The sequence below is a fragment of the Cryptomeria japonica genome, chromosome 7 (genome assembly GCF_030272615.1).
Source record: "Cryptomeria japonica chromosome 7, Sugi_1.0, whole genome shotgun sequence".
NCBI classification, from domain to species: Eukaryota; Viridiplantae; Streptophyta; class Pinopsida; order Cupressales; family Cupressaceae; genus Cryptomeria; species Cryptomeria japonica.
The window spans coordinates 795,316,263-795,340,712 of record NC_081411.1 but is presented as its reverse complement, the minus strand read 5'-3'; positions in this window follow the sequence as shown (position 1 = coordinate 795,340,712).

Genomic DNA, 24,450 nt, shown 5'->3' with positions numbered 1-24,450 from the left:
TACTCTGTGATGAGTTACCAATCCACCGATTGTTTGACGGTGCTTTTTGTGTCATGTTACTGAGTATATCTAGATTCATTGAACCTAGAAAATTGTAATTTAATCCTATTAGACCGACATGAAATCAGATTCCTTTAAAAGGACATCATGTCTAGGGTTTTAAGTTTTTGCTGAAAGGGTTAATGTCATGCTAGGGTTTAAGGTGGTTGTTAAGTTGTTGTAAGAACGATCTTATATGAGAAGATCAATTTGTAACTAAGAGAGAGAGAGAGAGAAGACTGAAGTAATGCTGGAATACATTAGCTGTGAGCAATACTGGATCTAATCAAGTAGTTTGTGCTATTAGATAGATCAAACACTTGTTGATTACTCACATCTTTGACAAGTCTGTAGCCCTTAACCGGGTAGGCCTCAAAGCCTTTGTAAAATCCTCTAACAAGTTGGTTCACACCTATGAATCTAAAATCCTCTAACTAGGTAGTCTTTAATTGGAGTTATCTCCTAACAAAGATTGAGATTCCTAACAAGATCTGTTCTGGTGAAGAACATTGTAAGACCTTAACCGGTCTGGTTTCTATTCTGTAGATAGTGACTTGTGAGTTCCATCTTACCATGGTTTTTCCCAATTGGGTTTCCACATCAAATATCTTATGTTATGGTTGTATTGCTTTTGTGGGTGAATGTATTATTCACATTTTGGTTTGCATGTGTGGTAACCGGTCTGACTGTTAGATTGCTTTACCGGTTTATCTTTAGACTATGTAAGTGTTTTAGTGCATTGATTTTTGGGATACTAATTCACCCCCCCCTCTTAGTATTCATCAATTGGTATCAGAGCCTACCTTTCTATAAGTTTAACCACTTGGAAAGAGATATGGGGGAATACACCATGAGGGAACTTAGTCAACGGCTCACTAAGTCTGAGCAAGCCTATGATGATCCTATGGTCAAATACAAGGCATCTCAAGAAAAAAGGAGAGAACATGTAGAAAAGCTGATGGAGCTATCTGAAAGTAGTTCTGAAGATGAAGCTAATATGGAAGCCATGATAGCTGAAGTAAACAAGTTGAATGAATCAAACTCCAACCTGAGAAAGGAGTTGGAAGGACTGACTATTTGGTTTAGTCAAGAGCTTGAGAACTGGAGAAAAGTAGAAGATCGGATAAAGGATAGAGATCATGAGATCTCCAAGTTGAAACAAGAGATTAGTGCACTGACTACTTGCCTTCATGAGAGTGGAATGGAAAAGGAAGACATGCAAGGAGAACTAAACTTAGCCATCTTGAAAAATGCAAGTCTAATGGAGACAAACACTGCTATTTCCAAAGAACTCTTTGAGTCAAAGGAAATACTTGCTAAGTTTGGCAAAAGTACTGTCAACCTAGAGCAAAAGCTTGAGTCATCTAGACCCGCAAAGAATACCAATGGTCTTGGTTTATTTGGACATGAGGAAGGATAATCCTCAGGAACAAATGTTGAAGCATCAAAGAAGCAATCGACACTCAAAGGAAAAGGTAGGCAAAAATTCAAACCTATTTGCTTTAACTATCTTAAAGAAGGACACACTGCCAATGTATGTAGGAGCAAAGCCTACAATAATTTTCCATATTTTATCAACAATGTACCTAGATCCAATAAGTTCAATGGTCATTGTTATGCATGCAACAAGTTTGGGCATAGAGCATTTGAATCCAAGTTTGTGATGGATAACACTAGAAGATATCCTCTAAGGACCCAAGGAACTGGTCCTGAACCTTTTGTGAACCGGAACCACAACTGGTTTAATGTCTTCAATCATCAGTCGAGAAGCGGTGGCCATCAAGCAGCAATCGAATGGAGAGAAAATTGTATGATTTGTCATGGTCATGGTCACACTTCTGCAACATGCAGAAGGAAGAATGGACACATGTACAATGGACCTTGGAGAGCACCTGGACTTGTTTGCTATCACTGCAACAAACTGGGTCACATTGCAAGATTCTGCAGAAGCAAAAAAAGTATATATGATGATATACTAGTCACTCAGGAAGGAGAAATCGACTTTCAAATAGTTCAAATGGACATGAATAAAACATGGAGGAAGAAACCAACAATGTTGGAAGAGGAACCGGTTTCTGCACCTAGTGTGGAAATATCAAAACCAACAAACTAAGCCTCAAAGGCTTAGGGGGAGCAAACGAGGAAATGCTTTTGAACCCCCAATTTATGCCCTAATAGGGGAGCATTAATGATGGTAGGTGAGAGACATGTATGCATGCATTTTTCAAATCATTTCTAACTATCTATTTTCGAGCAAAGAAAATTTTTGAAGTGCAGAGCAAAGAAAAGGCGATTTGAGCTAAGATTTCAAGAAATTGATAAACCTTGAAAGAGATTCAAATCTAGTTTGCAAGTGGTAGTGGGGAACACAAAGTGGTGATTTGGCAACCGATGGAGAGTGGAGTGAAGCAGAATCAGGAAGCCCTAAATTCGCGTTTGAAAAGGTATTTTTCATGTTCTTGAAATACTCTACAATGGCTTCTGCATCTCATACTAGTTCAAGTACATCCATAGAGTCAAAGTTTTATTCAGAGGAAGTCCAAATATAATGCTTTATCACAAGTTCTGGCTGGAGTCATAGTTGAAGAGAGAATTTCTAATTTTATAGATTTCAAAATAGAAGACCTAGGGTCTTTAGCTATTCACACTCAGTTAGGTCTATTTTGCGGCAAGGACAAAAAGATCAAACCGAAGTTTAGTATCTTAGAGAAGAAGAAATTCCATAATGCAGTATATTTTCTAGAAGATTTCATGGAGGATCACATCAGAATTATTTTGAGCAGACTCCATGGTGACAAGATGTACCTAGAGAGGACACATGATATTATGCCTCAGGCAATTCATGCAGTCACCGATTTTTGCAACACAAGGGAAGTGTCAGCCCTGAGAAAGGTGAGCAAAACCAAAATAGCCAAGCTCACCGGTTCAACCAGTGATTCACGGGGTATGATAGTTAATCCTATCAAGGATGATCTAGTGAAATATGCCTGCATGGTGATAGGCTACAGAACATTTTCAGCCAACAAGATTAATTCTGTATCTGCTACAGCGGTAAATGCCGCTTACTAGATGATAAAAGAGGATGCATCTTTTGACTTATGCACTGGTATGTAGAGGCAACTCCTGTTGAATCTAAAGGCAATCAAATAGGACAATACATTGAGATTTAAGTTTGGACAACTACTGGTAGTGTTGTTCTTCTATTTCCAAGGCTACTTTCTTGGAGTAGGAGATGTCCAATGGTCTCCTAACCAACCAGTAACTAAACAAATAAAGGAAAGCATTCAAGCCATTGGAACTGGCTACCCTGAAGTACTAAACAAATATTTTGATGAGTTTAGAAGAAAGATGAGTCAGAGGGTAAGAATCTTAGGTTACATAGTGAAGAAATACGAAGATGACATCTGTTTCACCATTCAGGTGGACAAATGTTTAATGGAGGCTGTTGAGCCTAGAATAGAGGAAGTAGAGCCAATGGGCTATGAAGTTATGTTTGACATGCTCGAAGGGTATGCCTCAACCCTTATTGCCTCGCCTCTTTATCTAAAGGCTAAGAGGACCAGAACCTACTTGGAGAGGATTGAACCAGCTGAAGAACCATTAGTCAAGAAAGGAAAAGAACCGGCAGCAAACAAAGCCAAGGCAGTGCCTATAGCATCGGCACTGGCTACCACTGTGACTCCAAGAGTGACCAAGCAGTCATCGATAAAGAAGAAACCAGAGGTAACACCGGAAAAAGTCTTTGAAAGAGAGAGGAAGAATAAGACAAATGAACCAGACTCCGAAGAAACCGAGTCTGATGAAAAGTCAAAGAAGGCCCGACAGACAAAGAAGATGAAGAAAAATGAACCGGCAACATCCGCACTGGTAAATATTGACATCTCCTCATACAAACCTTTGATACATTCTCAAAGGACATTAAGAATATTAGGAGAAAATTACTTCATGATTTAGTAGATTACTATGATGATTTCAATGATGAGGAGAAGGAGGAAATACTACAGGAAATCATTGTTTATTTGTGCAAGAATGACCAATCGCCATCAGAGATTAATGACTGGTCGCCATTAGAGATTGAATCTCAGACACTGGCTTCTTTATTTAAAGCATTAGATAATAATAGGAGATTAGGGAGAAAGTCTTTTCACAATACTTTCCTGAACTCTCAAATTCAGAATTGTTTGATGTATTGGATCAAAATAAAGGTCTCTTCTTCACAAGGAGAAGAAGACACTGGCTGTTGGAGGGGAGAATTGATGATGTGGAAAAAGACACTCATCAGCACATGAATCATGTCGTTCTAGCTCACAAAGCATGAATGGCCAACCTCTAAGCAAAAAAAGAACCGATTATTTCCAAACCGAATGAGGTTTTTGCTGAGGAAGAAAACCTGGTGGAAGAACCAATCAACACCATTGATGTCGATGCCCTAGATGTAGAAGATGTTACTCAGGACATACCTTCTAAGGGAACTGAACAGGGGCAACAAGTAGAACAAGTTGGTGAACAGGCTAAGGACACATAGGAAGCGGCAAAGGAACAGGAAGAGAAGAAGAAGAGGGTTGAAGATGAGAAAAAGAAGAAAGAGGAAGAGAAGAGAAAAGAGGAAGAGGAGAAATGAAAAGATGAAGAAAAGAAGAAGCAAGAAGATGATAGGAAGAAGAAAGAAGAAGAGGATAAGGAAGAAAAGAGAAATAAGGAAGAAGAAGAGAAGAAGAAGAGGGAAGAGGAAGAGAAGAAGAAGAAGGAAGAGGAAGAACAAAAGAAGAAGGAAGAGGAAGCACAGAAGAAGAAGGAAGAGGAAGCAAAGAAGAAGGAAGAAGCATAGAAGAAGAAGAAAGAAGAGGAAGACAAGAAGAAGATGGAAGAGGAAGAGAAGAAAAAGAGAGAAGAGAAAGAGAAAGAAGAGAAGGAGAGGAAAAAGAAGGAAGAAGCAGACAAGACAGTTGAAGCAATGAAGAGCACACAGATGGAGACTCCTAAGGCAACCGGGAGCCAAGCCAAATTGGCTGCTATCTTGAGTCCTATTGATCCAATCTACAAGTGAGTTTGAGCTTATGAAAAGCATCAAGGTTGCTCAAAAGCACCTTGAAGTCATTTGCAGGAAAAAGAAACAGGACACAATTCAGGCGGCTGTAGACACCGGTTTAATCCCTGGTACTAATCTTCCTAACATTGAATCATCACTAGCACAACTGAAACTTCTATGTACTGTAGTGGATGATCAGGTGTAGAGTCTACAAGAAGCAGTAGAGGCCAATGTCAAGAAAGAGCACCAAAAGGCTCTTAATGTTGCTCTAGTGAAAAAGATGAATGAGCTTAGGACTGAACTGCTAAAAGATCAAAAGGACATAAGGAATGCCTTGGATGAGGGAAACTTATTACTCAACAAAATCTGTCAACCTCATCTGTTTTGTGATGATGTGCTAGCCAAGAAGCAAAAGCTTCAAATGGACTTACAGTCCTACTTGGGCACATTTAAGACACTTTATGATTCCTTGGCAGCATATGGAAAACCGTTCACTGGTTCTAGATCCAGTCAGCAAAGATGGAGCAAGAGATCAATACATGGTCTAGGGATTTGCAGGAGCTTCAACTAGTTTTACTTCCACGATTGCAAATTCTTTAGAAGTGTTATCTGAACCTGGATGCCCTAACAGTCATGCAGGAAGTGAGCACAATAGATGCCATGGAGGAACAGGTATCCCAAATGCAAACAGAGAAGGAAGTGGCAACCTCCCTACTTGAGTCCTGGTCTCTATCCATGAAACATTTTTTGTAGGACTATAAATCAGTTTTTGACAAGTATTATTCATTATTGTCATAAACTTTTATATATATATATGGAAACAGGGTTATTCAGCGGTACTTTGTCATTGTTGGCAAAGGGGGAGAAGTATCTAGTTTTTGGATTTAAAATTTTGATTTTCTAACATAGGGGGAAAAGTATTTGGTTTTGACATTTTGATATATGCTTTGATATATGCTATATGCTCTGATGTCTCAATGATTATGCTCTATATGCAAAATTTCTATACACTGTGTTGATTAATGGCAAGTTTTTGTTGTAAAACACTTAGATGTCAAAATTTTATTTTCCTAAGTGTTGTCATCAATGCCAAAGGGGGAGATTGTTGGCATTTTTGTTTATTTATGTTGTGATTGTCATTGATGGACACACACTTGTATTGAGATCAACTTTATATGTATGAGTTTGTGCTCAACCAGTATTCGTTCCAACCGGTATGTTGTATTCTAGTCTTTAGACTAGTGGTGCTTTTGCAGAATATGTTTCCCAATCTAAAGCGGCATGTCAACCCCGAGCGGTTCGTAGATCCCAAGCGGTACGAGGGAGCAAAGCAGCACAACACATTCTTACCATTCTTCATTTTTGTCAAACTAGTAACCAGTATTCTGTATGAATGAGTAATACTCTATGATGAGTTACCAACTGGCATTTTGTGATGAGTTACCAATCCACCGATTGTTTGATGGTGTCGACACATTGACGGTGCTTTTTGTGTCATGTTACTGAGTATATCTAGATTCATTGAACCTAGGAAATTGTAATGTAATCCTATTGGACCGACATGAAATCAAATTCCTTTAAAAGAACATCATGTCTAGGGTTTTAAGTTGTTGCTGAAAGGGTTAATGTCGTGCTAGGGTTTAAGGTGGTTGTTGAGTTGTTGTAAGAATGATCTTATCTGAGAAGATCAAGTTGTAACTAAGAGAGAGAGAGAGAAGACTAAAGTAATACTGGAATGCATTAGCTGTGAGCAATACTAGATCTAATCAAGTAGTTTGTGCTATTAGATAGATCAAACACTTGTTGATTATTCACATCTTTGACAAGTCTATAGCCCTTAACCGAGTAGGCCTCAAAGCCTTTGTAAAATCCTCTAACAAGGTGGTTCACACCTGTGAATCTAAAATCCTCTAACAAGGTAGTCTTTAATTGGACTTATCTCCTAATAGAGATTGAGATTCCTAACAGGATCTGTTCTAGTGAAGAACATTGTAAGACCTCAACCGGTCTGACCTTAACCGGCCTGGTTTCTATTCTACAGATAGTGACTTGTGAGTTCCATCTCACCATGGTTTTTCCCAATTGGGTTTCCATGTTTAATATCTTGTGTTATGGTTGTATTGCTTTTGTGAGTGAATGCATTATTCGCATTCTGGTTTGCATGTGTGGTAACCAGTTTGACTGTTAGACTACTTTTTCGATATATCTTTAGACTGTGTACCCCCCCCTCTTAGTATTCATCATGTTATAGGGGAGATCAATATCCAAAACTTAGCAAGGGGTCTTAACTGTAACAGGGCCCACTTGAAGAGGTAAAGTAATCATTCCTTTGGAAATCCTTTCTACATCTTCATAGGCCTTGATTGTGATTCATCTTGATGTATCAACCAGGCCCTCAGAAAGTCCCAATTACTTTATTAACTTGTATGTATAGAGGTTAAGTCTAGATCGACCATCTATCAAGATGTGTTTAACCTTGTGTTTCTGGATAAGAGCTTCAATATGCAATGGCTTATTATGATCGTCGTTAGCAAGAGCATCATTAGAGGTGAAAATAAGGTGTTGCTGGGAAGCAAGTTTTCCAATGAGGACTTGGAATTGGGCAACATTGATGTTGTTGGGGACATGTGATTTAAGGAGAGCTTGTTCCAAAATTTCTTTGTGTACAGGGGAGGTATTGAGGAGCTAAGATGGAGATCTGTGTGAGGGTCTTCCCAAGATGGTCAAGGAGATCATATCAGTGGATGGATGACATGGGGGGAGGATTCGGTGGAGGGGGAGCTCCTTGGACTATTACTCTCCCATGACGGGTGGTTACATTGCAGTCATTTTGAGAGTGGGAAGTGGAAGGTGCAGCACTATGAATGACTATTTTAGTAGGGTTGGGTCTTCTTTCCAGTTGAGGAGGGCGAGACCACCTTGAAAACTGATCTTGGGTATATTTTTGGAAGAGGGAGGATTAGCTCCTTGGATAGTGATGATGTTGGCATGGTTATCTGCAAGCTCAATATGACACTCCAAGGAGTCAAAATCGGATATACAATTGGTATAATTGTAGTTCTAAGCATTAGATGATGAGGCCTTTCCTTTGTCATGCTTTGGGAAAGGTTCCTGGTACATCTTGAGTTTGTCGTTATTGTTACCAGATTTTTTTGTTGCTACCTCAATATCACCCTTATCAATGAGATCTTGTATGTACTTCTTCAGTTTCATACACTTTCATGTATCATGCACATTGATGCGATGATAGTCACAATACTCGTTCTCATTATACCACCTTGGTTTGGGTTGGTTAGGATCAAATGGATGAGTTATCAGAAAGACAACCACATTAGCCTAGACAAGATTTTGGAACACGACCTCAATGGGCTCAGCAAGAGGAGTATACTCCCTTGGGGCCTGATTGTTAGATCAGGGTGGTCACCCCTAGACTGAGACATTGTTGGGGGGCCTCTGAGATTGATTTTGATTGCTTTGTTGAGTGTTGAATTGGCAATTAGTGGTGTTCGACTTTGGAGGGGCGGCCATGGTCTGGACCCGCTTTGCATCAATGACACCATCGTTAACTATGTTCTTGTTTTTAGACCAAAATTATGGTTTGTCATTGTGATAAGAGGAAGTATTCTGACTTGATTTTTAATAATTCTTTAGACTGTAATCCTCTAACAAGACATGTTCAAGAGCTAAGCCCTTGTTAGTCAGATTTTGGAAAGACTTTATGCATTGAGATGTCAAGGGTTTTGATAGTTCGCGTACCTGATTTTTCTGAAATAGTTAAATTTGATGTTGTTCTGGCATATCCCACTGGAATTTCCTGATAAGGTGTCGCCACCTTTGCAATAAGTTGGCAAAAGTCTCCCCAAGCCTTTGTTTTGTGTTACAAAGGTCCTGTTGTTCACCAAAAGTGATAACCCAAGAACACCTGCAAATCTTTCTATGAAATGGCCAATTTCAGTCTACAAAACACATCAGGGCTTGGACAACATAACATAGGATCCTAATTGATCCTCCTGCGCTTCAGGTTCTGCTAGACCTAGGGGGGGACACCCTCTTGATGCACTAAATACAACAATTATAGACACATAACTGCATCAACATTAAGCAGATAGATCATTTCACAAGCTCAACAAGTTAGGAAACATTACAGATTGGCTAGATCTGTATAAACAATAGGATGAAACAGAGCTTGGAAAGAATGGAACACAAACACCCCTAAACATGAAGGGAAAATAGATTTATCTTTTAAAATGTATATCTGAAAACATCCCCAAACTTGCAAGACCAGTGCCTTGTTCATTGGGCAACAGAGTCACAGACATAACTACAAATATGAATCATAGATGCAAGCTTATTTTCCTTAAACAAGATATTCATGCATCAATACCTTATATTAATGCACTATTTGATTCATTCACAATTTTATCAGATCTGGAAATATATTTCATCATTTATGACTGACTATAGAATTTAAAACCTTCCTTGAAGGATACCTACAACAGTCACACAACCTCCTTGAGGATTGAATTCATAATAATGAAAAAACATATCACAGAGACAATATCATGGGAAATTTACTCATGCCTGACACAAGTAAGACCTGCAACTAGAAAACAATCTGTCATCCTGCAATGTAGCCTCTATACCCTGAGTAGATCCATAGAACTTTACAAGTTTGGGTCAAGAATTTCAGAAAATGGAAGCCATGAAAACTGGAGCACTTCCTCACAGAATTCTGGAACCCTTACAACTGAGAAGAATGGGGAATAAAAAGAGGAGGGAAGAAAAACAAATTCACAACTGAAAATTGCCAAGTGTCTCTCCTCTCTAACTGAATTTTGTTCCCGTGGAAACTGCTTCTAAAATATCCCACATTTGCCCAAATTAATTGCATAATCAGATTCCTCGCTCTGAGAGCTTTCTGAAAATATATAACACTTTATACCTTGGCCAAAAATTGAGTCCTGGGCGAATTAATTCCCCAATGTGCTCAAACATTTAAATTTTTCATTTATTAATATAGTCTAAACTATATAATAAACAATTTTAAATTTAAATTTTTGCCTCCATTTGTGCTCTGACGCCTTGCCATGTGGCGGGGTCTGATTGGCTGATGGGGTCTACTGGGCGCCACCTGGGATGACACCTCATCCTTTGCCACTTGTCGGCCATGTCACTGCCTCTTGGCCGCCACATCATCGCCACTGGACCGCCACCTACGTGCCACCTCACCGGGACCCGCCTGCTGGACCGCTGACTGTATCGACACGTGGACCGCTCTCGTTCACTCTCGCTATTTCGCGGGGTTTAAACTTCGTGCATCTTCCCTTCACAGAATAGCGCGAGCTGTTGATCTCTCTCGAACCTGCTCGCTCGTTAACCTGACCTTCGTCTGCAAAATTTCATCTGCTTGCCTTGGGAAGCGTGCATGCATGGGGTCCACTTTGTTTTTGTCTAGTCATCGCCTCCATCGCCTCGAGAAACGTGCTCACGCGGGGCCCGCCTTGGGCGCCCATGGGCATCTCGTGTCAAAAGCCTTTAAGGCTTAGACATTATCTTACTGTGCGCTTTTGCATATAAACATTAAAAAAGAACACTTCCCAGTCAATGTGGGATATTAAGTTTTGCCTGTAGCTGCACTTTGAAGCTTTCTCCCTGGGTTTTAATGGTGATTTATTTTGCATTTGCTTGGAATTAGAAGCCCTTTGGTTTGGTTTTAACGCTGCTTCTCCTCCACCACACACAAAGATTTACATTGGTGCTTGCATTTGCTTGGAGATTTCATACAAATTTCACACATGCCCACTCTCCTCCATCATGATATGCACAGGGTCTTCATTGGGATTTTCCATCTGCCAATGCATTTGCTTGAAAGACTATGATGTTCAAAAAAGAAAACTACATAGAGGAGGAGAGTGTTTCACTAATTTAATAGTTTACTGTTGCTGAACATTGGCCTCCCAATATCCACGCAGAGAGGAGGACTTGGGCAGAATATGCATTGAACTTCTAAATTCACCTGTTTCAAACTACCAAAAGCATTAATTGGAGCTTGTTGCTGCTGGTAATGCCTCCCACCAATGGCATTTGCTATTGCATTAACTTGGAGTTTCAACATTCCCTCTCCTTCACTAATCACGCAAGGGCTGCCAAACTATTTGCTGGAAGCATTTTCTGTTTTCTCTCATGAGACCATCACCATGCCACGTGAAGAGGGTTTATGGCTTGCTGTTGCTTTTGCTGAATTTTAAATGCCTTCCAAACATCCACACACAGCAAGGAGGAAACAAGATTGGTTGCCAAATTTCATTTGTATTGAAAATATTTCTATTTTTTTTATTTGCCTCTCCTCCAGCCAATTGCTATTTGCTGCTAATTGTTTCTGAATTGCCCCTTTCTCATTTGTGCAAGGAGACTTTGCATTGTTTTTTTTTTAATTGGATTTATACCTTGCAAACATGCCTTTACCATTTGCTTCATCAAAGGGGAAATGTTGGAGATACACCTGCTGATTGCATAGGCTGGAGTTTTAAAATGCACTCCCAGACATCACACACAACAAGGAGAATGCTGGGAAGGGTGTGGAACCTGGCTTTCAAACTCCCAAATTACATTTGGTTGAAAGGTTTAATTAATTTCCACATGCCAATGCATTTGGTTTAAAACTTTTAAATGGTCTTCTCAACACCACGGCTACCAAGTGCATTTGCATTTTTAATGTCTGATGTTCATAATAACATCTTGAACTCTTATGACATGCCTCGTGATTATAATCCATATTTAGATATTCTAAAAATCTCTTGTGAACAAAGTCGCCAATAAACTAATACGGCACAGGCATGAGCCAGGTCGGGCCCCAAAGTGGGTCCGACTAAAAAAAATTTTGTTTCCAAGCAACTGGCCTCTGGAATGCTTCACTGACCTCAAACATACCTCTAGAAATGATCGGCATCATTTTCGGATCATTAATCCGCATTTTACAACCTTCAGGCAATTACGCCACAATTTTCGCATTTAATCACGAAGACGTAATTTTCAAACCTGTCAAAACACCTTTCTGGAGCTCGCCATCTGACAGGCATGTACTTTGATATACAAAGATGACATCTACCAAACAGTTTCTCAAGATGAGTCCCGAGTGAAGAGATATTAATTTCCGAAAACGGCCAACTGGCTTTGTCGACACTGTGGACCTGATGAAGTCAATGTTCTGGCAACACATGATGCCTTTCTCAAAAATATCAAATGACCTCCGTAGGCTCTCAAATTTGGAACATAGGTACCTTTAAGTACATATTAAATCTTTGAATTCTCAGTTTGATCACCCGACTGACAGGATGCAAACGGCGCGCTCACCAAAATGGTTACATTAACTGATCTAACACTGGAAGTGCGGATAACTGAATTTGATGGCAAAATGAATCCTTTTGAAAACCGATCAAACGGATTGATAAAAGCTTGAAATTTGAAATGTAGCTCACCATTTATACCAACATTAGCTCGGAACAAACATTCTGACATGACGCTCACCAGGATATTTTTACACTTGTGCAAACACACGAACTGCAAACGGATTCGGTTTTGAAAACTGAGCAAATGGATTCGTAAAGACCTAAAATTTTGCAGGGTGACTCACATTAATGCATACAATTGAATCCATTTTGAATTTCTCCATGATGATCAACAGGGAAAAAGAGATAATCGCTCAAAGTAGGCTACTCAATAAAATATGCATTTGTGCCTAAAATGCACTTCTAGCTCACCCCTCAAACTGGGTACCTCATAAACTTATCCAAATTGAATTCTAAAAGTTGCACATCACTGAATAGGCCAAATGAAAGGTGTGGGACATGAATCCCGAGCCTTACCCTTTGAAAATCAACTGGCTCCATTTTACCCCCTTGCTAACTAGGCTGTTCAAACTGACTTCATTTAAGTATGCAGAGCAAAAATTTGAAATGGGCCTATAAAATTGACTCAATTTTAATCAGTCCCAACAGGTCCATCATGGAAATGTCATTGACAATGTTGTAAGTGATGCTCTGCAAAAGGGATGGTTAGGATAACAAACACCAACAAACAGGAAGAAACAAGTAGTAGTGTTAGGAAATCAAAGATCAAACACTGTCCTAGGCAAGAATATCAAGAGAGACACTAAAATAAAAATAGAACATTTAACAAAGAAAACAAATACAACAAGGAATATCCAAATGCCTTCCACCATGCTTGTAGCTTCTCCTCCCTTGTTCCTCTCCTCACCAAGTTCCCAAATGAGTGTAGCTCTCATTAGCTTTTTGTACTATTCTGGATGTCTTATGGAGGTTCAAGATTGTAAAATGGAAACTTATGAGAATGCAAATGTGAAAAAGCGAAAAAGCTATATTATCTAATTATCTAATATTAATTTTAGCCCAAAATGACAAATATAGATGATTGTGCTAAATGCTCTCTAAAATTTACTATAAGTTAGATGCATACAAGTTTTTCAGGATCTAGATTATGATAACTCAGTGATGAATAGTGAGTACCAAACCGGTACTAAGAGGGGGGGTGAATCAGTATAGACACAAAAACTTTTCCTAAACCGGTTTGATTGCAGACAATGAACTTGACTGACAGCGAACTTGACTAACAGTCACTAACACCGGTCTGCACCAGATTACTGTCAGTTAAACACAATGTGACTGTGAAAGACATAAGTTGGAAACACTTATCTTTCCACACAACTTACACCTTCATTTCCACTTTATCCTTGTGCATAAATAGGTAATCTACCATCAGAAATATATAAAAACTTGCTAGATCAACATGATTCACCACTAAAAAGGAATTAACAAAATAACACATGAAAGAGGCATCACACATGACACACATATTTTTCACGTGGAAACCCAACTAGGAAAAACCACGGTGGGGATGAATACCCAAAAGTTGTTCTTGAACTCTTTAGAAGTCCGCTCTGTTAGGAGCCTAGTCTGGTTAAAGATTGTTACAACAGGTTCTGTTAGGAACTGATCCTGTTAGGGATCACCCGGTTAAGGGATGGCTAGAATACCCGTTTAAGGGTTAAACCCTATTAGAGGTTACCTTATTAGAGGATTTTGTAAACTCAATGGCTTTGAGTCACCTTGTTAGAGGATTTACATCAAGTTGGTTAAAGCTACCTTGTTAAGGGATTTAACAAATGTTGAAGTGGTTAAAGATCAACAGGTATTACAATGATCTGGTAATAGCACACAATGCCAATGCAGATCCGGTTTAGTTCCTTCCTTCTACTCACACACTTTGCAGGTATCAAATCTCTTATTTGGTCTGGCAAGAATCATGTATCTCTGCACTTAGATACACACAACATTTGCCAACAACCTCATCATGAAACACAAAATTGACCTTATAGGAAATAGATAGGTCGGTAGCATAAACCCTAAACCCTAAACATTTAGGTTGAGAAATTTAGTCGGTTCAATCTTGACCATTGAACACTTTGCATTTGAATACAACGGTCTTGAACAGATCTCAAGACAATCTCCATCATTCACTCTTCACCGCTTCATGGAGGTGATAACCCATCACGCATTCTCCACCGTTTGTAGAGACTTTGCACATTCCCAAGGCAGATAGGATCAATCTCCTTCATGCAAGATCCTTCATGCACATGAGGCTAACGTGGCAACATGACCTAATCACTATCATAATGCTAACTCATCACATAATGTCATCGGTTGAGTCACATAGGCTCAAGACACTCCAACCAAAAACCCTCAGGCTAAGACTACCAACTGGTAGTCATACCATATTAAATCTTAATAGAAAACATTCCATATGTTGGTTCACATTTCATCATACCAGTTCACCTGAACAAGCATACCGCTTCACCTTTTGCACATATACCAGTTCACAACATTATACTGGTTTACTTTGCCAGTTGCTTAACTGGTTCACAATTCAACATATTGCCGGTTCACTCTTCAATATATTGCCGGTTCACTCTCCAGCATATTGCCGGTTCACTCTTCAACATATTGACATCATTGACAACATAATATCATCATGTCAACATACGTTGCACATATTCCAACAATATCCCCCTTTGACATTGATGGCAATATACAAAGATATCTCTCTTTCTGCATCACATCTTCTCCTTAATACTGTAGATATCTTCTCTGCTTCACATCTTCTCCCCCTTTGACAACAATGCCAAAGTGAAGGCACGAGCTTCCCTGTTCCACTATGCTACTCCCCTGAGGAGTAGTATCCTTCACCACATCAATCCCGAAAAGATATGGCAAAGTAATATCTAACTGATGTGGAGCACAAACATTTAGTTTACCTCTTGAAGGGGCAGCACCCCTAATTCACTTCTCAAATAGGTAAATGTAGCCTTCGATAGAGGCTTGGTGAATATTTCTACTAACTGCTCCTTACTGGCAACATGTTCCAATACCACCTCTTTGTTCTCAAATTTTTCCCTCAAGAAATGATACTTGAGTTCAAAGTGCTTGGTTCTAGCATATAAAACTAGATTTTTGGAAATGTTAATTGCACTTGTATTGTCACAAAATATACTTACCGGTTTAGATATAGTAACTTTGAAGCCATTCAATACATGCTTCATCCAAATAGTCTAGGTGCAGTTCATAAAAGCTGCAACATACTCCGCTTCTATTGTAGACTGAGAGATACAACTCTGCTTTTTACTCATTCATGAGACCAGTCTACCACCGAGAAAGAATGCACCACTGGTTGTGCTCTTCTGGTCATCCACATTGCCAGCCCAATCAACATCTGTGAACACTTTCAGGTTGAAATCATCATTTTATGGATACCATAATCCATAGTCAATCATTCCCTTCTGATATCTCAGAATCCACTTGACTGCTACCAAGTGGGATTCTCTTGGGCTTTTCTGAAACCGAGTGGTAATACACATTGCATGTGCAATGTCTGGTCTACTATGCACTACATAATGCAACTTACCAATCATTGATCAGTATTCCTTCCCATTTACCAATGCTGAGTCATCCTCTTTTGATATTTTACAACTGGTCACCATTGGTGTACCAACCAGTTTGCTATCTTCCATGCCAAAGGTCTTCAACACCTCTCTGACATACTTGGACTAAGTAATAAATATTCCATCTTTCATTTGCTAAATTTGTAGTCCAATGAAGAACTTAATCTCCCCTATGAGTGACATTTCAAACTCCTTTTTCATCTCATCTGGAAATTCATGACTCATCTTGTCATCTCCACCAAAGATTATGTCATCAACAAATACTTCACATATTAGAATCTGATCTCCTTCTGATTTCAAGTAGATATTGCTATCGACACTTGTTCTTTCAAATCCAATCTTCACAAGATGGGAGTGCAAGCATTCATACCATGCTCTAGGTGCCTGCTTCAGTCCATACAAGGTTTTATGTAGCCTACACACCATGTCATTGTCTTCAGATAGGGAAAACCCATTTGGTTTCTCTATATACACCTCCTCTTCACGTATTCCATTTAGAAATGCAAATTTTACATCCATTTGGTATACCTTGAATCCTTTAAAAGCTGCATATGCAAGAAGCATACGAAATCCTTCCAATCTTGCTACTAGAGCAAATGTTTCTCCATAGTCTTCTCTTTCTTCTTGGGCATATCCTTTACATACTAGTCTAACTTTGTTCCTTGCCATTGTGCCATCCTCATTCAGCTTGTTTCTGAAAACCCATTTGGTTCCAATGACATTTTTATGCTCCGGTCTGGGTACCAAAGATCATGTAGCATTCTTCTCTATCTAATCAAGTTCTTCTTCCATTGCCTTGATCCATTCTTCATCTTTATGTGCCTCTCTGAATGATTTAGGCTCAAATTCAGAGATCATGCATGAGTTTTCTCTGACCTCTCTTCTTGTAAGAATTCCTGCATCTTTGTCTCCTATGATCTGCATTGGATCATCATTGAGTTTTACATACCTATGTATATTCTTAATAGATTCCTCTTTCTTCTCTTCTTCATCCTCATCTTCATCAGCATCAGCATCCACCAGTGTAGGAGCACTATTACTAGTGCTTGACTATTTTGCAACCGATTCCTAGAAGGTTACTACCGGTTCATCTCCTACTTGCTCACTGTCGGTTTCCTCAGATTTCTCAAAGGTTTCATCAACTCTAACATTGATGCTTTCAAAAATTCTTTGAGTCCTATTCTTGAAGCATTTGAGAGCTTTGGTTTTGGTGGAATATCCTTGGAATATTCCCTCATCACATTTTGCATCTAACTTGCTCTGATGTTCACTCCTCTTGATATAACATTTGCTACCAAATACTCTAAAGTAGCTTACCACTGGTGTCTTACCGGTCCAATACTCATAAGGAGTCTTATGCTTTCCTTTCTTGATGAGTGCCCGGTTCATTGTGTAGACTGCAATGCTCACCGCTTCTCTACAAAAGGTGTGAGCAACCTTTCCTTGGATCAACATAATTCTATCCGATTTAACCACAGTCTATTTGTTCCTCTCTGCTAACCCATTCTGTTGTGGAATTTGGGGGGCATACAGTTGCCTCTTGATGCCATTCTCTTCATAATATTTGTTGAATTCACCAAAAGTGAATTCCCCTCCTTGATCAATTCTAAGGCATTTGATTCTTTTGTCGCTTTCTTTTTCTACCAGTGCTCTGAAAGCTTTGAATTTTCCAAAGGCTTCGGTCTTGTCCTTCAAGAATGTGACCCACACCATTCTTGAGTAGTCATCTGTAAGAATCATAAAATACATATCTCCCTGCACACTCCTAGTTTTCATAGGACCACACAAATCAGTGTGCACAAGATCAAGTAAATTGTCTGCAGTGAAAGATTTTCCTTTGAAAGTTAAGGAAGGCATTTCCCCAATTGACACTCTCTGCACAAAGGATTTTCCGGTTTGCTCAGCACCGACAATCCTCTATCTACCATGATCTTAATGGCCTTCACAATGTTATCAAAGTTAACATGGCAAAGTCTCCTATACCATATCCATCTATCATCAAACTTAGCCATAAGACATGTACTAACATTTGCATTGAGTTGAAATAGGTTACCTTTGGTCTGCATACCGGTGGCCATCAATTCACCATTCTTTCCTTTGATTTTGCACACTCCATGTTTGAATTCTAGAGTGAGTCCACTATCATTCAGCTGGGCAACACTCAATAAGTTGTGTGTAAGACCTTCCACCCAATACACATTGTTAGCACTGCTCTTTCTATTTAGAGAGATGGACCCTCTTCCTTTGACCATACATGGTGCATCATTACCAAAACAAACCACACCACCATCATATTCTTCCAAAGAAAGAAACTTGCTCCGGTCACCAGTCATATGGTGAGAGCAACCACTATCAATAATCCACTCATTGGAATTATCAAAGTGGGAGACAAGAGCCTTCTTGTCTAACACATCTTCCTTGAATGCAACAAATACAATATCTTCATTTTCTTCATCTTCTGATTCCTCATTTGTGACACCTTCATCAACTACTACAAAACAGTTTCTCTGGTTTCCTCCTTTGAATTTCTTGAACCTTTCCAATTTGTCATTGTTGTCACCATTAGGACAACTTACAAAAATATGTCCTATTCAGTTACAAGAAAAGCATTTCAAAGGGAGTTTACCTCTATATTTGCCAGTTCCCTTAGGAAGTCTCTTGGCAAGAAGAGCTTCAAATTCCATCAAAATCTCCTCATCATCCATTTCTCTACTCTGTCTTGGTTCACCCTAGTGCTTGCTTCTTTTCCTTTTCTGGAAGGTGCAGCAGAAGCTCTAAAAGTCAATTCAGTCTTTTGAACACTACCATCAAAACTATTTAGCTGATAGGCTGTCAATTTTACAATGATGGAGTCTAGGGATACCTTAGTCTTTTCTATTGACCTCAACTCCTAAATAACAACAAACCTTATTGCATAGACCAGTAACAAGGACCTCAAGACTTTACTAATAGTAGTAGAATCTTCCATTTTACCACCTGCACTCTTCATATCTCCAACAACAGTTTTGATTCTTATTCCATATTGTTGAATGGTCTCTCCTTCAACCATTCGCATGTCTTCAAACTTTCCCCTAAGGCTTTCTTCCTTTGCTTATTTTACATGCTCATCACTGCCACAGATATTCTCAAGAGTATCCCATACTTCTTTGGGATTATCTTTATCCTAGACGCCAATTCTCCTGTATCTCTCTCTTTTGATCATCAGTGAGAGTACCGATGGGAATAACAAAAGAATTCTCAACATAGCTCTAGTGTTGAGCACCCATGCTTCTGATGTATATCTTCATTCTGTCCTTCCATATTTTGAAATTGTCTCTATTGAACTTTGGACCTTCCCTCTTCATCATTACAATAGGATCTTTCCCTCAAGCGGTTAAGCTTACAACATAGAGGACCTGGAGGATGCTTTGATACCAATTGATAACTCAGTGATGAACAGTGAGTACCAAACTGGTACTAAGAGGGGGGGTGAATCAGTACAGACACAAACTTTTCCTGAACCGGTTTTACTATAGACAGTGAACTTGACTGACAGTCACTAACACAGATCTGAACCAGATTACTGTCGGTTAAACACAATGCGACTGTGAAAGACATAAACTGGAAACAGTTATCTTTCCACATAGCTTACACCTTCATTTCCACTTTATCCTTGTGCATAAACAAGTAATCTACCATCCGAAATATATAAAAACTTGCTAGATCAACATGATCCACCACTAAACAGGAAATTAAAAAACATCACATGAAAGAGGCATCACACATGGCACACATATTTTTCACGTGGAAACCCAACTGGGAAAAACCATGGTGGGGATGATTACCCACAAGCTGTTGTTGAACTCTTTAGAAGTTTGCTCTATTAGGAGCCTAGTCTGGTTAAAGACTGTTACCATAGGTTCTGTTAGGAACCGATCCTGTTAGGGATCATGCGGTTAAGGGATGGCTAGAATGCCTGATTAAGGGTTAAAACCTATTAGAGGTTACCTTATTAGAGGATTTTCTGAACTCAATGGCTTTGAGTCACCTCGTTAAAGGATTTACAGCAAGTTGGTTAAAGCTACCCTGTTAAGGGATTTTCTAACTGTTGAAGTGGTTAAAGATCAACAAGTATTACAATGATCTGGTAATAGCACACAATGCCAATGCAAATCTAGTTTAGTTCCTTCATTCTACTCACACACTTTGCAGGTATCAAATCTCTTATTTGGTCTAGCAAGAATCACGTATCTATGCACTTAGATACACACACAACATTTGCCAACAACCTCATCATGAAACACAACATTGACCTTATAGGAAATAGATAGTTTGTTAGCATAAACCCTAAACCCTAAACATTTAGGTTGAGCAATTCAGTCGGTTCAATCCTGACCATTGAACACTTTACATTTTAATACAATGGTCTTGAATAGATCTCAAGACAATCTCCATTGTTCATTCTTCATCGCTTCATGGAGGCGATAACCCATAACACATTCTCCACCATTTGCAGAGACTTTGCAAAATCTTGAGGCACATAGGATCAATCTCCTTCATGCAAGATCCTTCACGTGCACGAGGCTGATGTGGCAACACAATCTGATCACTATCATAATGCTAACTCATCGCATAATGTCATCAGTTGAGTCACACATGCTCAAGATACTCCAACCGAGAACCCTAAGGCTAAGACTACCAATCGGTAGTCATACCATATTAAATATTAATAGAAAACATTACATATGTTGGTTCACATTTCATCATATCGGTTCACCTGAACAAGCATACCACTTCACCTTTTGCACATATACCGGTTCACTTTGCCAGTTGCATAATCGGTTCACTCTTCAGCATATTATTGGTTCACTCTTTAGAATATTGCCAATTCACTCTTCAACATATTCACATCCATGACAACATAATATCATCATGTCAACATACTCTGCACATATGCCAACAGATTATGAAGAAATGAGCTCTATTTATAGGTACAATGGAGCAATGGAGGGTTGAGATTGAGTATTCTCAACAAGGGTCAGGAATGAAGGGCTTAAGATCCATGTGAGGACATTCAACCTAATCCCAGGATGACAAATGTCAACAAGAGATGGGTTGAGAGGAGAGAGAATAAGCATTAAATGCTTGACATGACTTGAGCGTTAACTTGGGAGGTAAGGTTAATGTTGAGTTGAAAGAATAAAGCCATTATCTAATAAATAATGTCTTTATCCAATGGATAAACTCTTCTGCAAGAGTTAGTGAGGATAACCATGGTCAAAGCAATAAATGCTTGAAGAGACCACTGGGTTGAATGAGGGTTGAGTTAGAGGTAAAGTCTCTAACCATGGGAGCAAGTGGATTTAACCATAAATAGTTATGTAATAGCCATTAGTGGTTTGGAAGACTTTAGAGGTTAGCTTGTTGAACACATAAAGCATTAAATGCTTTTCAAAGACTTTGAAGGCTTTGAGAAATGACTTCAAGTTGCTTAGGAATGTGACAATAATTAGGGGATGAATTAGGCTAATTAAGAATTATTAGAAAGTGGTTAGAAGGGGATTTAGGAATGCAAGTAGATTTGGTGGGTGAGGGAAAATAGGATTTTAATTAAAATAAAATTAATTTATTTCAATTTGTGGTTGCAACTTGCATTTGTAGGAGACTGGAAGTGGGGGGGGGGATTTAAATGATTTAAATAAATATTTTATTTATTTATTTGAAAGAGGAAAGGGGTTTAAATTAAATAAATATGATTTATTCATTTAATTGATTGTGAATTTGGTTTAATGAATTAATTAAAATAAATTAAATAATTTATTTAATTAATAGGAGAATGTTTGAAGATTAATTAATTAAATGCTAATTTAATTAACTATTGGCTAGTTGATTTATTAATCAAATAAATAGTAAATATTCATTTAATTAAATGGACAGGTATATGTGACTACATTTGCCCCTCTTTGAGATGGTGCGGTTTATCACGTCCTTTCAAACAAGGAAAAATAGGTGTGAAGAAATATGCCCCATAAATGTTAATTTAATGGGTGGTATGCCCCCTCGAGAGATTGGCCAATTTTTTCTGAAAAATCGGGCGATCTCTCGAAAAAGAATGCAATTTGGTGGGGAGGTAGAAGAGAAGAATTTAGTAATAACAGTGAAAGAACATGAAGAAATTGGAGGCGCTGGAAGTTCACGAGGACCACGGCGGTGAGCGGGGTAAAATTAGGTTTGAGGGAGAAGGGTATATATGGGAGTGAAGGGGTAAAAATAGGGTCATTTGCATCCATCTCCATAGCGATTCAGAGCTCTGATAGTGACTTTGTTGAAAGAGCGAGCAACAATCGGGATGCCAGTACCGATAGTAGATCATCGACTAGAGCGGGTCTGTCAATTCCATCGGCCAGATGACTACGGACCAATGGTACGCCAATTTGATTTTTTGCTTTTTATGCATTTTTAATGTCTTTTTTCAAGTGTCCAAGTTGAGTCAAAACAATGTTTTAGCATTGTTGTCACCTAAACTAGCACTTTTGTGCCACTATAGCACTATTGCATAGTGGTTTTAGTGCTATCACAGGGTTTAGCGCAGTCGTGCAGTTTTTTAGCGTGATTGTAGTTTTAGCGCGATCGAGTCAATCTTGTAGCGTGGTTGTCCTGGAATGGAATTTTTGTGCATTGGTTTTAGTGCTATTGGTTTTTAGCACTAGTCTGTAGTTATTTTAGCACTATTGTTAGCAGAATAGCACTATTGTCTAAAAACTAGATGCCCCAATGTTAGAACAATAATCTCTTGATGCCGATGGTGGATGGATGGATAAGTTATTTATTTTGAACTATAGCAGCCCCATTGAAACTAGGTCATTGTGATAAATGCCTATTGTAATCTAGGTTTTCCATGATTGCTTACCTGTTGAGACTCAAAGATACTTGATCAAAGTATCTATTGATAGTCTAGGTTTAAACTTAAGAAAGTTTGAAACAAAACAACTAATGATGATGCAGATGTGTGTGATGTGTAGGAGGATCTTCCCATCTTACAGATGTAGGAGAGGCATCCAGCCACACAACAGTTGAGAGATCGGTTGATGGAGGTCGAGATTGATTGCATTGTAGTGACAAATCTTTATGATGTGATGTACATGCCTATGATTCAGACGAATCATGACCTGATGATGGTATTAGCGGAGCAGTGGCACAATGAGACTTGCACGTTCCATCTGGTTATGGGCGAGATGGCTATGACACTTGAGGATGTGTGGTGGATCTTGTCCATCCCTATCTGAGGGGATCTGGTGATATATGACCGAGCATGGGGGACATCATCTGTGTAATGGATATTTGATGAGGATGTTTTTATTCACGATGGATCGGTAGCATGGGAGGAGATAGATGTTGTATATGAGCCACTTCCAGCTATGTCATCAGGGGTTGTTGGGGGCCTTCTATGTCCTGATCGATGATCACAAGGACTGGCCATGGGTTGGGGCCAGGTTATAGAGTAGATGGTGATAGAGGGGACCCACTTTGCATGGGGACCATGCATTTTAGCACATTTAGCTCAAGATCTGCATGAGGTGGTGTATCGAGAGATGAGCTCTCTAGGAGTTGGGATCACTCTATTGCATATTTGGGCATGGGAGCACCTACTCGTGACACGACCTATTAATTTGAGATTTAGGGCAATAGATCAACCCTATGTGTACATGTATGGAGGTATGATGAGTCAGCCCCACCTGGGGAAGTTAGAGTGGCGGCGGTGCGCATTAGATGATTTAGATATAGTGATATGGAGGCCCTATATTGAGTGTGAGCCTTGGGATGATGATGCAGAGGCCTTGCCTTATGTATTTATGACATGGTACTTGATTGGTAGGACATCCTACAATGTGGAGAGACAGGTACCTTGTAGAGTGATGAGGAAGTTTGATCGGAGGTAGGGATTACCGAGTGGATCAGGGGAGTATGCACGGGTGGTACGAGAGAGATTCTAGTGGGGGCCAGTGTTACCGTATGATTAGGCCTTAATCGAGTTTCAGACTTTGCATGTGAGACCATGGCATATGAGGTCAGGGGTTGTAGATGTAGAGGTTATAGATGAGTACACATAGTATATTACTGCACATCCTATTCCATGTATATCAGATCCAGTGGAGCTGATTCCAACTTTTGAGGATGATAAGAGACAAAGACAGAGGTGGAGAGGAGGTCAAGGACCTGTAGTAGATGGATGAGGTAGAGGTGACAAAGGAGGAGGAGGAGGAGGTGGTGAGGGAGGTGGTGGTGGAGGATGAGGAGGAGGAGGTGGAGGGGGTGGTGGTGGTGGATTTGGAGGTGGGGGTGAATTTGGAGGTAGAGGTGGTGGAGGAGGATGGTTTCAGTGGAGAGG